This window comes from Crocuta crocuta, unplaced genomic scaffold (assembly GCF_008692635.1).
Source record: "Crocuta crocuta isolate KB4526 unplaced genomic scaffold, BGI_CrCroc_1.0 scaffold10, whole genome shotgun sequence".
Classification (NCBI taxonomy): domain Eukaryota; kingdom Metazoa; phylum Chordata; class Mammalia; order Carnivora; family Hyaenidae; genus Crocuta; species Crocuta crocuta.
This window is the reverse complement of record NW_027527551.1, coordinates 1,852,812-1,869,897: the sequence shown is the minus strand read 5'-3', so window position 1 is coordinate 1,869,897 and position 17,086 is coordinate 1,852,812. Positions and strand designations below refer to the sequence as shown.

The 17,086-nt window shown below is 45.2% G+C and overlaps 1 protein-coding gene across 3 annotated transcripts in view; it reads right to left on the bottom strand.

Annotated features, from left to right (window-relative positions):
- The window catches only part of SAMD4A (sterile alpha motif domain containing 4A), a 96,305-nt gene extending 93,651 nt beyond the window's left edge, over positions 1-2,654 (bottom strand). For all 3 annotated transcript variants that reach the window (XM_077768235.1, XM_077768225.1, XM_077768245.1), the window contains exon 1: positions 2,362-2,654. The gene's annotated coding sequence lies outside the window, so the exon portion shown is untranslated. The remainder of the gene's footprint in view (positions 1-2,361) is intronic.
- Between the last annotated feature and the right edge of the window lie 14,432 nt (positions 2,655-17,086).

The following is a 17,086-nucleotide window of genomic DNA, read 5'->3' as shown; positions in this document are numbered from 1 at the left end:
AAATTCCTAGCAGTGCTATTGCTGGGTCCTAGGGGAGTTCTATTGTTAGTTTCCTGAGGAACCTCCACACTGTTTTCCAGAGGGGCTGTACCAGTTTACATTCCCACCAACAGTGTAGGAGGTACACCACCACCTTTAAGGGGAGATGTATTTATTAAGCCATCGGGTCTTTATCTTTAGTCCCTATCAATGTAGATGGCCCAGTGTTAGGGTCTGTCTTCCTTAATGGGGTGTGCGGGGTCAGAGCTAGCCATGGGAAAAGTTTTGTACCCCACAGAAATGTCCGCAATACAAAAAATTTAGAGAGAACCAGATGAGAGAGGGAGAAAAAATACTTTAGGAAGGCTTCCATTTATAGAACCAACCAGCAACTCTGTAAGGAATAGAATCCATTTTCTAAAATAATCCCAGAACCTCCAGCAGACCTCTAACCAGCATCCAACACATTATTTACTGGGGTGGGGGGGAGCTTAATCGATTATCACTACACCAATGGAGACAACTTGTGGCAGTTCAAATCTTAAAAGAGATCATGATTTACCATTAAATATTTTCGGCTGTAGATACACCCTGCATACATCCAAACCCTTCCCCTCCTGCTCCCCATCATCATCCATGATGTGGTTTTAAGAGTCTGCTTCCTCCCTTGAATCCTGTTGGTCTGCTCTGGCCCTCACTGCCTCTCTCTACCACACAGACCAACTCAACGATGTACACACTTGTATGACACTGTCCTTGATGAGACCGCTGGCTCCCTGAGGGCAGGGATAATGCCTCCCATGTATGTGTCTCCTAATGCTGGTCTAGGTCAGTGCTGATCACGCAGGCTTGCTGGACCACACTGGACAAAAGATACATGTGCTCTCCTAGCATAGCCGATGGCACAGCAGATCTGTTCCTTCCCAGCTTTGTCTGTCTCTGGTTAGGGTGCTACGTGTCAACAGCAGAAACCTTTGGACTAAGGCAGAATAGTGAGGGGACAGTGGGCTCCAGGAGAAGGGGGCTCTGGACTCCCTTCAGGGTTGGATGCCGCTCGTGTCTTCACATTAGCTCCTCCCGAGGTCCTCCTGAGGTTCAGGCAGTTCTCAAAGACCCACCTTCCACCAACCCACACACACAAACACACACACACACACACACACACACTGGTAGGAGCTGAGTTGTCTGGAGACTCAGACACCAAGACGTAGGTTACAAGTACCGAAGATAGGCTCAGTTATCTTGAGTGTCCTTTCTGAGGTATTCACCAAAAACTGTAGGAGCATCAGGTGCTCTAGGTGACTTGAGGAAAAGAAAGATTAGAAAGCATAGCAATTGAGAGCATAGATGCTAGCCGTGTTGTCTGGGTTTGAATCTTGAGTCCCAACCATCCATTTGGTTAGCGACATGACCTTGAAAATTCACTTAACCGCCTCTGCATCCTTCGGTTTCCTCACTTGGAAAATGGGATACTTCATAAGATTGTTATGATGTTTGAATTATTTAATCTGTCTGGCCCATAGTGAATGCTATAAAACTGTTAACAATGGTCACCATCATTGAGGAGACCAGGACAATGCTCATGGGATCCTCTCCTGCAGGCTGGGGAAGGAGAGGTGAAGAGGCTGGGAGAGCCAAAAAGGCCTAAGACACAGGTTCTCAGAGTATAGTGCCACCCCCAGCCTGCCCAGCCTCTCCCACACACCTGGGAACCTGTTAGAAATGCAAATTCTAGATCCCCATCATAGATCTACTAAATCAGAAATTCTGCTTACAAACCCCTTTGGGTGATTTGGATCCAGGCTGAAGTTTGAGAACCAGCGGTCAAAGGAACTAAGAGAAAAATCAAGGCCTTCAACTTCTAGCTTTGGGATCATCAGCAGGTTAAGGCTGATGTGAAACCAGGTAGGAAAAATAATATCCTACCAGGAGGAGGGCTTAGGGGAATCAATTCAATGGGTGGCAGGGACCTATTTTTAGAGGAAGTTGCTGGATTTTTAAGAAAGTAATCAACAAATAAGCAAGAAAAACATCACAATATTTCTAGGACAGGGATGATCTCTCAAGTGTTCTATTTATAGCAACCTAGCTACTAAAAAGGAGTGACAGCACCTTCAAAGGCTCCACAGGAAAGCCTCAAACCAGCCCACTTGGGTTTCAGGATGCAGTCAACCATTAACAAAGTCTGACCAGGCCTGGGGGTGGCTTGGGATAAAATACAGGTGAGAATTACCATTTGAAAGTATCTTTACTGCAGNCCCCCCCCCCCCCCAACAACTGCCAACCCGGGGTTCTGCGCTGAGTTCTGCGCTGCTCTAAGAAGGGTGGAGGTGGAACTGCGGTTGGCCCAGAAGAGCCTGGGCCACACAGCCAGAGCATTACCTCTAGACGGTTGCTCCGGAGAGCCGTTAGGTGAAGAAGTATCAACTCACAGGTCCAGCGATGAACCACGAGATATGCAGCAACAGGAGCAAAATTCTCGATTAGTGGACCATAAGATTTTGCTGAGTTTGGGGGAGAGGGCACAGACGCTGTATAGGTTATATGGAGCTGAACACATTACAGTTGAACCTGATGGTAGGTGAAAAGTTGTGCGTTGATGGAATTATCACATAAGGGATTGCTCCATCTCCTCCCTCTCCACTTTGTCCTCCTCCTTTTCTCCCCTCCTCTGGTGTCCACTGGGCACAGCTCATCATTATTGAGTGTCCAGCTGGGTATTGTGATGTCAGAGGCATCACCCACAGTGGACGATGCTGGAGGAGACTGGTGGCCCAGCCGTGTTTGGTGGCCTTGACTCGGGCTCCTGTGACACCATGTGGCACCACACTCCCTCCATTTGCTGACCGTATCTCACACCTCATACATCTCTGGAATCCTTTATCCTCCCCTCCCAAAACTAATATTGTGCTTCAGGGAAACTGAGGCACAGAGAAGCTCATCCAAGGTCATGCAGCAACACTCTGGTATGACCATGAACAGTGCCAGGGTTTCCTGACCACTCATCCACACCAGTCCAGGGGCCTCGGCTGCCTTTTATAGAAAGTTTCCACACACCTTCTATTCCTAACCTTGATCACAAGCATCGCCGGTCCACATGCTTTGGAAGCACCAGCAGACTCTCTGTGTCACAGACTTAGTAACGCGCCCCATTTAGGACCATGAGCACAACTTGTCTGTACCGGACGTTGAGTTCTAGATACTCTTCTTGGGCTGCATTTTTGTTTTTATTTCAAACACAGCCAACTAATCAGAGTTTTCTACGTTCAAAAAGCCAACTTTGATTCTCCACGAAAAACGAGCAGCTTACCACACACACCCTTTCCGGATCATCCCCGAGATGCCAAGGACATCATGGATCCACAATTTGGGGTCGGAAGAATACTTTGTTCCTAACTGCCCATGGTGGGGGGCAGTACCCATCTTTTTTGTTTTTATTTTGCAAGCTCATATTAATAGTAACAGAACATGAAAGATAACCCAATAAAAAGTGTGTGTGTGTGTGTGTGTACACACATACACACACATATACTTATCAGAATGTCTTGACCTTGAGATTAAAAATGGGGTAAGGCCTTTGGAAGAGAAGGATGCAAGCCCCTCAGAAGATCTGTAGACGAAGGTGAAGAGCAGATATATAACCTTTAGCACATGGCTTGCTCCACTAATCACTGAACAGATTCCAGTACCTAAATAAAGCCCTAGCAAACCTACACATGGCAAGAACTGGCTCACTAATAAAACGAATGATGGGCCAGGATAGGGAGGGCTCATCAGTCAGTAAGGTGACTTGGTTTCTCAACATGACAGAAGTACATTTCAAATGTGTAGTAAATAAAATAAAAGTTCATTGTAAAAGAGTCCTGACTGTCCCCCATGTGATCCGCCTTTGCTGCCTCCTCATGTGACTGGCCTCCCAATTTAGAGCGTAACCAACTCCCAGTGACCTGTAATAACACCATTCCCAAATTAGAGCTCTCAATTTGACTTGGCCTCGGTCCCTCCCTCAAAGCAAAATAAAGCATCCGTTTTCTTTTTTTCACATTCATAATACTCTTCTTTTTGAGTTGCCAACTCAAACCCTGCTCCAGTCAGATTGAGCCCTTCCTCTAGTTTTTTTTTTTTTTTTCTGGTTAGCCAAAGAGCCCGATGGAAAAACACCAAGAGACAAAAACAAAAACAAAATCAGACAAAAATTCCAAGTAAGTGACATTCAGCTGGAAAAGCTATGATTCACATGCAAATAAAAAATCTCCCTGAATTCACTGTTATATGACGCAAGCCTCTGGCTTCGACATAAAAAGGGCAGAATGAAATCACCCACAATTAAACTCACTCTGGAATACTGGAATTCTCTGGCTAGGCCTCCCCAGCTAATGATAAGAAAACCCCCAACTGTGACAGAATGAAGCTAATTGTGTTGGATCCCAGGGCATCCCCACCTCAGCTGACACTCATTCCTGAACATTCCCCAACCCGGCCTTCTCCACCTTCCCTCACCCCCAGGCCTGGACTCCACATAGCCTACAGGGAGATAGGGCTCCGACGGGTCTCCCAGGGGAAGCCCTCCCTTCTGGGCAGACTGAGGGGACTGTGCTGAGAACTCTGGACCTTGCCTCCCACTCCTAACCCTCAACCATCACACGTCCTTTTTTTCCTCAGGGGAAAGTTGGTCAGATACCACTTTTTTTTTTCCCAGATGGCTCCCTCAGGATGTGCACTCCATATGCCTGAGAATCACAGAATTCTGGAGATGGAAGGTCCCTCACAGAGTCTCTGGCCCTTCCTTTACTATGCGTGGGGGTCCCACCCCATGATTCCTCTGTGATGCTCACCAAGGCTGAGCTCCTCCCTACCCATCGGGAGCCCACTTCTACCATCAAAGAGGGCTGGATTATTAAAGACATAATTGGCCTCTCTGCAACTTCTTCCCATTCAACAAAGGTCAATTTCTCTGAAACCACAAAGAAGATATCTAGAGGTACTTGTACACCCATTCATAGCAGCCTTATTCACAATAACCAAAAGCAACCCAAATGTCCATCAACAGACGAATGGATAAACAAAGTACGGTACATACATACGATGGAATACTACTTGACGTTTAAAAGGAATGAAATTCTAATACACGCTACAGCATGGATACAAACGGAAAACATTATGCGAAAGAAAGGAAAGCCAGGCACAAAAGGACAAATATCCTATGATTCCTCTTATAGGAGTACCTAGAGTAGGCAAATTCACAGAGACAGAAAGTAGCATGGCGGCCACTTGGGGTTGAGAGGAGAGGGATAGCTATTGGTTTAATGTGTGAAGAGTTGTAGAGTTTCTGTTTGGGATGATGAAAAGGTTTTGAAAATGCATAGCGGTGACAGTAGCACCACACGGGGCATATACTCAGTATAACAGAACTGTACCCTTAAAGGTGAACAAATGGCAAAAGCTATGGACATTTTATTACAATTAAAATACAAAAAAAAAAATCTATTCTGCCTTTCACAAGATAGCTATCTCCCTAAATTTTCTTTTCCAGGCTCAAAATCTCCAGTTTCTTCTAATAATCTTTAGATAATATGATTTCTAGACCCTTACAGCTTTCTGGCCACACTCCTCAGGTTTACTCTGTGTCTCTTTGAAAATCCGGCATCCAGAACCAAACAGCAGACTGTGCAAGCCACCTCCTGCCCAGGGTCCCCCTCTGAGGCACCCTGCTTTACCCCCAGACAAAAGCTGCACACAGGGAGCCTCTAACTGCCTATTTGGGCTACCTGAACAAAAAGGGCCAGGTTCAAAAACCTGCCATATTCCACCCCCATCTCCTACTGCCGCTTCCTCAGGCCCAGATCCACCTCCCAGACAGCTGTGGGCAGCTGCAGCTGAGAAGTGAAACCATGAGAGGCAAATAGAGTGTGTGAAGTGGGGCTGCGTCTTAGCCTTTCTAGATTTCCCTCGTTTCTCGTACGTGTTTGGCAAATGGAGACAGGACAGGCTCAGGAGGTGTCTCTCTCCAGGCACTCGGGGTGTCTCTTAGCAGTCACCCACCACCAGGCTGTAGCCACCATCGTGGCGTTCAACAGTGTGGGCTGAACCAGTCTCGCTGGGCTTGGCACACGCGCCCCTCTCGCTCCTTCTGGAAAAGCTTTGAAAGTTTGAGGTAGGAAAGTTCCCTTTTGCATTTTAAAGTATGTTGAAACTGAACAGCCTGGGTGTTGGTCTGATTCCACAAGTGAGTAATCCATTTCCTGAAAGTAAACTGCTCACCCTTTGGAAGTGGACCAACGATTTTGGGGTGCCGTTTGAAGTGTCGCTGACTAGGTAAATATTTACAGGCACTAGCCATGGAGCTTTTCTAGGAATGTCAGTTAATTTGCTAAATTAATGACCCTTAAGGTGGAACCCTTAAAAAAAGTTAATTCATCTCTAACGGGTGAATAATTTATACCTGGGACAAGGTATTGATTGGGACGGGGGTGGGGTGGGGTATGCTTGACTGACTGGTTAGAATAACCACATATAAATTAAAACCAGGCCTGACTTAAAAAATCTCTATCTTCTGACTGTTTTTGACTCCTGATTTTCTATTAATATCTGAGCCAATGATGGGTTGACTTTGGAAAACTCTTTTCTATGCCAATATTTTGCCTGGAGTTTGAAATGATGAGATTTTAAACAATTCCTTCTTGGTAAGTCTACTGGCTTCGGGGATTCCACACAGAAGATCTAACATATCCACCACTCACTAAAAGCCTGTGCCCACCTGACTATACCTGGAGATTTGCCTCCACATTCTCCTGTGTGGACAATTTTACACTTCAATCGGCTGGCTTGAAAGAGCCTTTTGCCTTGAATAATAAAAAGTTGATTTCTTTTTGGCTCAAATGATCACTTAAACAATTCTTTCAAAAAGACTCCCAGGCCATCTTCTCCTCTGCCCTCATAAGACAGTCAGTCTAGGGGCACTTGGGTGGCTCAGTCGGTTAAGCGTCCAACTTTGGCTCAGGTCATAATCTCAGGGTTCGTGGGTTTGAGCCCCACGTCAGGCTCTGTGCTGACAGCCAGCTCAGAGCCTAGAGTCTGTTTTGGATTCTGTGTCTCCCTCTCTCTCTGACCCTCCCCTGCTCACGCTGTCTCTCTCTCTCCCTCAGAAGTAAATAAAACATTAAAAAAATTAAAAAAACAAAAGACAGTCTGTAAGAAGTAATCTAAATGTTCTGATTAGTATGTAGCTAGATGAATGTTTTTGGAGCTCTGTTGAGAAGAAGAGGAGTTTGTGTGTATGGTGGGCTCAGAGGGGTGAATAAGTCAGGCTGAGAAGTGATTCTCAATGGCAGAATCATGGAAGCTTCTGAATCTGTCAGAGAGGTCATTCTGGATTCCCAACCTCATGCTTAGCCCCCTCCGGCACTTCTCTGTCTCTGAACAAGCCTGTTTAATAAAGAATTTAGGAATCACATATGACTGATGGGCTCAGGCATCACCACCCTCCACGTGGGTCTTCCCAAACAGAAACTACCTTTGAGCCCTGGCATGGTCCTGTGCCTCACACTCTGTCCTGTCTTACAACTACTTGTGCCTGGGGTTTAGGCCAGTCCTCTAAGACTTCCTAGAATCTGATGCCATCCCCCTGCCACTCCATCGCCCTCAAGGGTCCCCAGAAAGGAAATGACTACAAGGGGTGCCTGGGTGGCTCAGTCAGTTGAGCATCCGACCTCAACTCAGGTCATGAGCTCGCAGTCCATGGGTTCGAGCCCTGCGTTGGGCTCTGTGCTGACAGCTCAGAGTCTGAAGCCTGCTTCAGAGTCTGTGTCTCCATCTCTCTCTCTCTCTCTGCCCCTCCCCCGCTCGCACTCTCACTCTCTCTCTCTCAAAAGTAAATAAACATTAAAAAACAAAAAGAAAGAAATGACTACGTGACTCCCAATGATGACAGCTGTCCCTCAGTGTCCTGGAGCCTAAGCCCATGAAGGCCAGAGCATCCGTGCACACTTCCATCCTTCGAGAACCAGGCAGGGTGCTGGCTGGGTTTACAGCTTCCCCAAGAGGGCCCACCTCTAACAGCACCTTACGGAAGAAAATAATGTGCCCACGTGGCTGTACCTGGAGATTTGTCTCCCCATTCTCCTGTGTGGACAATTTTACACGGCAGAGACCTGGGGTTGGTTATCCAGGTGCATAGCCAGCAACGCTGAAAACAGGGTGTTTCCTTGTTCATTCATTTCCTTCCTTCCCAACAGGCCCACAATATGAGGTAGCAGTGCTGCACACAAATTACCAAATGCCTGAAGAACAAGGCTGGACTATATTGTTAGTAGAGTGGGGATTCGGTCTTAATTTATTTCCTTTTATGCTTCAATTTGGCACATGTTCCTTCTCCATTGCATTATCTTTTTTATTTATCTTTTTAAGAATGCAGCCACAGCCGGCCTACAGACCCATCTTGGGAACTTGATTACGTGCTGAGAAAGTCCATCTTAAATACTTGTGGGAACAAAAGTAAATGCTTAAAATATAACTATGATTAGTAAGTATTAATGTCAACAGGGTTACCAGGAATTGGGGAATGTCAGACTCACAAGTTGAGCCTTCAATGGGATGTGTGCTGGTTAAGTCAGGGACCCAGATATGGTGTGTGTGTCACTTGGTTACTGTTGCCGTCAGCACTCAACAGCCCCCTAGAAACCACCTTATTTTTCTGTGACTCCTTCCTATACAGAGCTGGCCTGGGGAGATGGAGAGGCCACAGAAGAGAGCAAATGGAATAAAACAGTAGGGGCAGCGCCTGGGTGGCTCAGTAGGTTGGGCATCCCACTCTTGATTTCGGCTTAGGACATGATCTCAAGGTCGTGAGATGGAGTCCCATGTTATGGGACTTCGGATTCTCTCTCTCTCTCTCTCTCTCTTTCTCTGTCTCTCTCTCTGTCTCTCTCTCTCCCTCTGCCTCTCTCCCCCACCTGCGTGCACACTCACTCGATCTCTCTCAAATAAAATTAAAAAAAAAAAAAAAAAAAGAAGGAATCAAACAGTAGAGCTAGGAGGCCAACCTGGAACCGAGAAAGCCCCGGCTACTTCTATTACCTTCTGAGTCCTGGGAATAAGCACAACTTCTGAAATTCTTCACTTTGAACTCACACCTCAACATTCTCCCATGCATGCAGGAGACTCCCCATGACCCCGAACATGAGGCCATATTGTGGGATGAGAATGGGGCTGCTTCTTCATCCATGGGGCCCTGAATCACACACCCCTTGAATGGAACACCCACCTCACCTGTGTTCATAATATTCACCCCTCCACCCTCTGTGAGGCCAGTCCTGTAACCAAACATTGTATATTATGACAGCTCTCTTCAAGAGCTCTGTGTTTCTTCTTAAGCAGTATATTGCATCAGTCATAAATCTTTCCATCATCAGGACTGGTGGTCTGTCATACCTTACTTCTACCGCTTGCCTTTAGAGAGACTTCCAATCTTCACTTTGGTTAAACTTAAAGAAACTGCTAAACTTGTCTTGTACATTTTTTACTTGAGGCCCCATGAAGAAGTGATGAAAAACTTTTCCAAAATTACCAATGCCCCCCACATATACTGATCAATACACACCCAGAATTATATTTATGTATGCAACCTCTGGTTTAGTTGCTGACTTCATATCTAACATCTGTAGAGTACTTTCTCAAGAAGCTTGCAACTCTTTAAAAAAACCTTTTTAATGTTTGTTTTTGAGAGAGAGAGAGAGAGAGAGAGCAGGGGAGGGGCAGAGAGACAGAGGGAGGCACGGAATCTGAAGCAGGCTCCAGGTTCTGAACTGTCAGTACAGAGCCCGACAGGGGGCTTGAACTCACAGCCATGAGATCATGACCTGAGCCGAAGTCAGATGCTTAACCGATGGAGCCACCCAGGAGTCCCAGATCTGCAACCTTTTTGAAACATTATCCCATGTGATTTTCAAAGTAAGCATGAGTGGCAGGTGGTGGGGAAACTGAGGCTGGTGGAGGTGAAGTGTCATGCCCGGGACCCTCCCTGCCATCCTAACTCCGCTCCCCAACCCTGAACTGCTGTCCCTGTCCTCTTGCTGTGAGGTTGAATTAAGGCTCGCTGGACGAAGGGTCTGCCCAGTGCAGCCTGACCAGCTCGTCTGTGTTCTTGGTTCTTCTTACAATGAATCTAAACCTAGATGGACATTAGGAAAATAAGAGTAGTTTAAGAGCAAATCCCAGCATGTCTCCAAAGCAACAGGGAATCAAATTCTGAAAGCAAATAAGATGTTGCTTTATTCTTCTGTTTCTGGCTCTGCAGGCCGGGTGTGAGTGAATTGGGTGTGTCGGGTGAGGGGCGAAGAGCCTCTAGAACATACCATTATGATTATCTAACAATAACAACACTCTCACTGGCAATGTCAACTGAAAAGATTAAAAGCACAAGGTTTCTTTTACTCTACATGGCAACCAGCTTCTGGGGAAAAAAAAAAAAAAGTAAAAATATGAACTGTTTCGTTAGGTGTCAGTGATGCTGGCCACTTTAAGTATTCTTCAACCCTTAACATTATAAACTGAAGAATGCCCTGTTTCAAAAGAGACTTCTGCATCTTACTGTAACTAAAGTTACTTTTCAATTTTTAGAAAAGGATAGTTAACAAATGTGGCTAAATTTCAGTAACTTTAGTTAGTTTTCCCTTAAAACAGCCATGTTATTAGAAAATAATCAGACACTAAGAAGGCCTCAATACGCACATTACAACCCTGCGCATTATCTCTGCTCACAGTCCAGAGATGTACACAATCCAAGTCTCAGTCACAGTCCTGAAAAGGACACCACACTGGCAAGAAGTAACTCTATAGCAGATACACTAAAAAATGAGTGGCAGCTCCTGAGGCCCGATTTGCCATGCATTCTTATTAATTTTTATTTTCTGAGAAGTAACTTTTTTCCAAACAGAAAATGTGGCAGTTGTATTAAGACTAACATGGTTACTTTTCATTCCAATAGTTCTTGTCCTACAACCACATGAAGCCTAAGAGAAGACAGCTGTGGGGGGCTCCTGGGGGACTCAGTCAGTTAAGCTTCTGACTTCGGCTCAGGTCATGATCTCACAGTTCGTGAGTTCGAGCCCCGCGTCGGGCTCTGTGCTGACAGTTTGGAGCCTAGAGCCTGCTTCAGATTCTGTCTCCCTGCCTCTCTGCCCCTCCCCTGCTTGTGCTCTGTCTCAGCTTTTCTCTCAAAAATAAATAAACATTAAAAGAATTTTTTTTAAAGATTGTTGTGTGAAGAAATACACAGTGACTTCAGACATACCTGTGAGATCTCCCAGCAGATACACACAGCAATCAATGGTGAGGGAGGACAAGGCATTTGCCACCTATGATCGGAAGATAAGGATGTGTGGCCCCAGTGGGGCTTTGAACACACATGCTCCGTCTTCTCTGGACACACATGCACCTGTCCTACCTTCACCACCACCATTTTGCCTCCAAGTCCTCCAGGTCATTATCCCCTCCTGACCTCTCTATCTCAGGTCCCAGAGAAGATCCCCTCACCAAATCTTGAAGGCTGTCACACAGAAGTATGTCCCTTCGCACATTCTGAGAGCTTGATCTGGTAAGGATAAGCAGATGGAAGAGTTGCTATGCAGAATTGAGCAATGCAAACATGGTCTCCCAAGCGCAGACAGGACCTCAGGGACATAGCACTAGGTTCTAAGTCTGGAATGGAATCTCTTGTACCTCAGTTTCCTCATAAGAAAAAAAAAAAATAAACATATTACCCTTCCATCACCAGCCACTTCCAAGCAATGACCAGGAAAACAATGGCTTGTGTATCTAAAGACTCGGCACTAGTGTAATGATAAGGAATTCACTTTGAATGTCCTTGTCTAAAGATCTTTACTCCTACAAGCTACAACCCCCACTCATGCCCGCGCCTTAGGGTATCCTCTGAAATCCAATCTTTGCCTAGAATCCTGCATCATCTGGAAAGGGAAGAGAATTGAAACATTCCTGGTTGCAGATTGGTATTTTTAGCACTTTTAGAAAAGATTAGGCTGTTTTTCATGAAACTGGTTTCTCATGATATTAGCACTTGTGTTTTAAGAGCACGGAGCAGGGAGCTATATTGTTAGAGAAGACAGGATCGGAATAAACTAGCTGAGTTATAAGCTACATAGCTCATTCTTTTCTTTGGCTGAAAATATCTCCTCAATGTCTACTTCCAATTAGCAGCTCCAAAATATTCCTGATCCAGTGGGGATGAACACTGAGTGTTATATGGAAACCAACTTGACAATAAACTATTTTTTAAAAAATAACTAAAAAACAACAATAAACAAAATATTCCTGATCCAAAGGACTTTAGATATATAAGAATCACCAAAAACCAACTTTAAATATTTGACTTTCTATCCCAGTCTCCAAGAATGATGGGAAACTGGCTCATCTGTGTTTCCACAAAGTCATACCAGTCTGTCATACATAAAATTCAAACTCGAGTCAATAAAAAAATAAGCATTTGAAATACCTGTGTTCCTTATTTCCCCTACTTCTTCCTGCTATCTATTTTTTGGCTATTTTACTACTTTTAAGTCTTACATAGCACAAAGAAAAGGGGAATGTTACTTGAAAGAAGTTTGGGGACAAGGTTGGGTCAAGCAGAGTTAGGTAAATTAAAAAGCTGGGATTATTCAGGGTTTCAATTTTTTATGCTTTCTCAGTAGACTCTGTGTGTGTGTGCGTGTGTGTGTGTGTGTGTGTGTGTGTGTGGTGTCTCTCTCTATATATACACATGCACACACACACACACACATATATACACACACGCACACATACAACACACACACACACACACACAATTATAGATGGGCAGGTTGACACAGAGAAAGAGAATGAATGGGCGAGAATTGGCTGCAGGTTATTGGAGACTTTTTAAAAAGCATTCAGATGCTAGTATAAACCCCAAGAGACTAATTCAGCAGACAAAAATGCCCTTTTAACCAAATAGTTCCAACGTATGAGAGAATTTCCTCCTTTCACCAAAGCCAAATATTTTACTGCGCATTAAAAGACTAATTAAAACAATATTGTGGTATTCAGCATGCGTGGGTTATGAAGAGAAACCTTCACTTCATGAGCAAACACGGACTCTCTGGTGAGGGTGAGGCATGAGCTGTGGAGACTTGCTTTGTTTCATTAATATTCACATATCCACTTGGTAAGAACTGTAGCTTGGAACTATGATTTCCATTACAAAGCCCCTGAAATGCCAGGAATGAGTCATGGCATTGTGCCTGGGCATTGCACTGATTTTCTCCATTAACCAGGCATACATACTGACAACTTCCAGAAGAAAAGCTGAATGAGTCAGTTTCAGGAATAAACCGCATTAGAATACTATGTGCAAGGAGGAGTTAAGGTAATAGGAATTGGTTGTTGTTTTTTTTTCTTTTGGTGTGTTATTGTTTTGTTCTCCTTAAATAGAAACATTCATAAAATTCATTTCTCCAAAGAGCAAGAAGCATAGATCCATCCAATTATTAGGATGCTTGCCATGACCAGATGGGTTGTCCAACCAACGCACAGTGTGGTAACACTGCTAGGATCAATCCCAGCTTTTCAAGGGCAATGTCAAAGCCACTGGAACCCATGGAGTGCTACCTTAGGACCACTTCCAATCATCTTCCCTTGTCCTGGCTGTCCCTTCTTCAGGTGTCTTCCACTAGCTGACTTTCACAGTGAAACGGGAGTCTCCAGGAGACAACAAGGGAGGGAAAGGCGTGGCCAAAATCCAGGCAGGGCATGTGTGTGTTTCGCGCAGCAATCCCAACTGCCCAAAGGCATCTCTGGCTCCGGTGGGAAGCGGAATGCATTACGCCGGGCTCTAGACCATGGGGACTCTCGCACCCTGTCATGTTCCCTTGTACCATTCTAGTTATGGAAATCGGGACTCCAAATCTCTCTAGCCCTCTTCTTCCTTGAGAGTCGTTCCCATGTTCAAGAGATGAAGGCCGAGAACATTGTCATCTATTAAAAAAATATCTTATTTGAGTATATTTGGGGAAGGTTGGTAAGGGGTAAACACTGAAAGCATCATTGGCTACCATCTCTTCTGATCTTATCTGAAGTTTGAAGCCTGGATCATGAAATGCTTTGAAAACGGAAGAATCGTGGTAAATGGAGATATCTGAATATGCTACAGGCACTTGCAAAGCCACACTGTGAACTTAATTAGGGAGGGGGATTGCAAGGGGCTGGCACACCTCTTTCCAGAACGAGCCTGCTGCACTTCTCATTGGCTCCCCTGTGCAGGATGAGTAAATTCTCAGTGGTTCTACATCTTTCCTAGGACCGAGCCACAGGCTTGCTTTTTCTCTTTTTGGATTTGGCCTCCAATGTTTAGGCACGAGTCAGCACACACAGATGCAAAGATGAACTGAGCTAATTTAAGGGAGCACTCCCATGGAAGGATTCTCTTTTAGCCCTCTATACTTAGTTAAGGTTTGTGTCTGCGCAAGATACTTACTAAAGGACTCGATTCTCTAAACCTTGCAAGCGATCTGCCTCCTAACAGGCTACTTGCTTGTTCACTGGGGCTCTGATGTCCTCATAGCCACAGAGTGTCCAACAGGCCAATTAAGGTGACCTCGTTGAGATTACAGGACTAGCCTCACTTTCATAAATGCAGCGAGCATACACCATGTGGAGATCCAGATTGGTGAATATCCCTATCAGACAAAACTTACTAAAACTTAACTTGATAGGACAACTCCACTGAATCGCTACCAGAAGCAATCATTTTGATTAAATTGCAGGGTTCCTAAATTTTACGTTTAGTAACAAACTAAGGACTTCGGAGCTTTCCACTGTGGAAGCATGAATTCTCACGTTCTTACACTGTCGCTTAGTCAGACCTAACAGGTGGCTAAGGAATAAGTTTAAAATCTAGTCCTCAAGCAAAAAATTGCAGAAGATTCTGTGGCTTCCTGGCTACAAAATGAGCTGCTTTTCATGGCAAGGGATTCTCTGCCTGCCTTTAAAATCTCTCCCCATTCCGCTGATTTGTGTCCTCTGGGGCATGCCTACGTCAGTGTTAAGGGATAGACTGCATTGTCACGGTGACAAACGTGTCAATGGATTTCCTCCTCGTGTTTTTGACATTTAAAGACATCTGCAGAAAGGTAGACTCCATCTGTGTCCTCCTGCTGGCAGAGACGAAACACCTGTATGGCAGAAACCAAGCCAGGATCCGCTCAGCGTCAGGATGGGCCTTTGGAGAACAGAATCAATTACCCACCGCCTTCTCTTTTGTTTCTCAAACCCTTGGGTATGCTGAAGAGGTCAAGTTTTAAACAAGTTGCTGTTGCGTTCTTACTCTTTTAGAGAACCTCATGTGGAAATTTATATCTAAAAGCAACATAAAGGAGCAGCAAAACTCCTGCCCTTGTCTCCCTAAAGATGGAATAAATTAACTTGCAGTGTCTTTGCTTCCACTGAATATATTTACTTCTTAAATGAGACGAACCTCTTGCCAGGCTTCTCGCCCACTCTGTAGGGACACAGGCCTCCTTTGCATAACCTCTTCTTCCCAGGGAAAAGAATGAGAACACCATGCCTTAATCTTTTGGCATTTCTTGTTGGATGCAAGAGGGATCCTAAGAGGGGTGTAGGTGCCAGGAAGGAGAAATGAATGAATTTTCTTCATTCCCTTCCCCCTTTAATTATGTGTGGCCCAGCATGGTTCTTTTACGACTCAGAGAGTAGGCTGCATGCTCAGATGGAGGCATCGGAGGCTTCGGCGAACAGGAAGAGTGGCCTCCAGAGTTATGGTTCAGAAGAGAAACCAATCCAGATCCATGGGCTGAGGCTTGAAGTTTAAGACTAATGGCTGTGGCTGTTTACACAGACAGAAGACAGTTATTTAAGGCTGAAATATGATCTACCTTTAGCGCAGCCAAAATGATGATCCAAGAGAAGCGTAACGCTCTGTCTTCTTAGACTCTGCTGCCGAGGGGTCCTGAAGAGCGGCAGGGATGTGGGGCTGGGACCTGCTCCCTTCCAAGGGCTGCAGCGCCCTTGATCCTCACCTCGGGACCCAAGGCCCAGGGCCTCATGGCAGAGCCTACCCCCGATGATGCCTGGGCATCCTGACAGCAGGTGGGGATTCAGTGGACTTCCAGAACATTCCTTCTAAGTAGACTGAGGGGGTAAATGAAACCAGTCCAAACCTCAAGGGCTAAAAGCAGCAGGCAGCCTGCTTTGCTGACACTGTCACAAAACCCATGGTCTAGAACAAGGCAGCCATTATTTCTTCACTGATCCCGAGAGAGCTTCTACTGCCTGTATTGTTTTCTAACTTTGGAAGCACCAAATAAGGATGACTTTTGGTTCAAGGTAGGAGCCACGACTGTTTATATGACCTCACTCTTTCTTACATAATATATTAAACAGGCCCCTCAGGCCTCAGTTTAAAAGCCAAATTCTGCCTCTGGACAAGCATGTGCCGTTCCCATTGAAGTTAGTGTGACTTGGCTATCAGACAGCTGGGGGCAAACTCCACTCTTCAGCGGGGATATGACGGATAACTAATAGTTTCCAAGACTGAAATATCAGGCTCTATTAAAGAGACACTGGAGGAGGATGAAAAAAAAAATGTCTTTAAAGCCTAAATCAACAGATACTTTCCATCATTTATGAATGTGCTTGTCTATCTTCCTAGCTCACGAGGATCCCTTGAGAGAGGGCCCAGGCACCTCTCCGGAGATCACTCAACATCTCTTTGGGTGAGCCTCTACTGCGGGAGAAATGTGGCCTGGACCAGAAGATCACACTTCTAAGTGCTGACACGGGGGTGTCTCATTCCCAGTCACCTGTGTGGGGAGCTGCATAGCGAGTTCCAGAGCAACAGATCACGTTATAGTTGCACTTGGTCATTTCCCGGTTCCCATGCTGCAACACAGACGTTTTATGGTAAATTGATCTTGACCAGGCACATACATAGATTTACTGTATACTATTTGGTCCCACAATGAATTTTAAATGACTTCCATGTGGTCTCGGGAACTGCCCTACAGCCCCGTAACACTTAAAAACAATAAATTCCACTTAAAAACTTACAAACAAGATT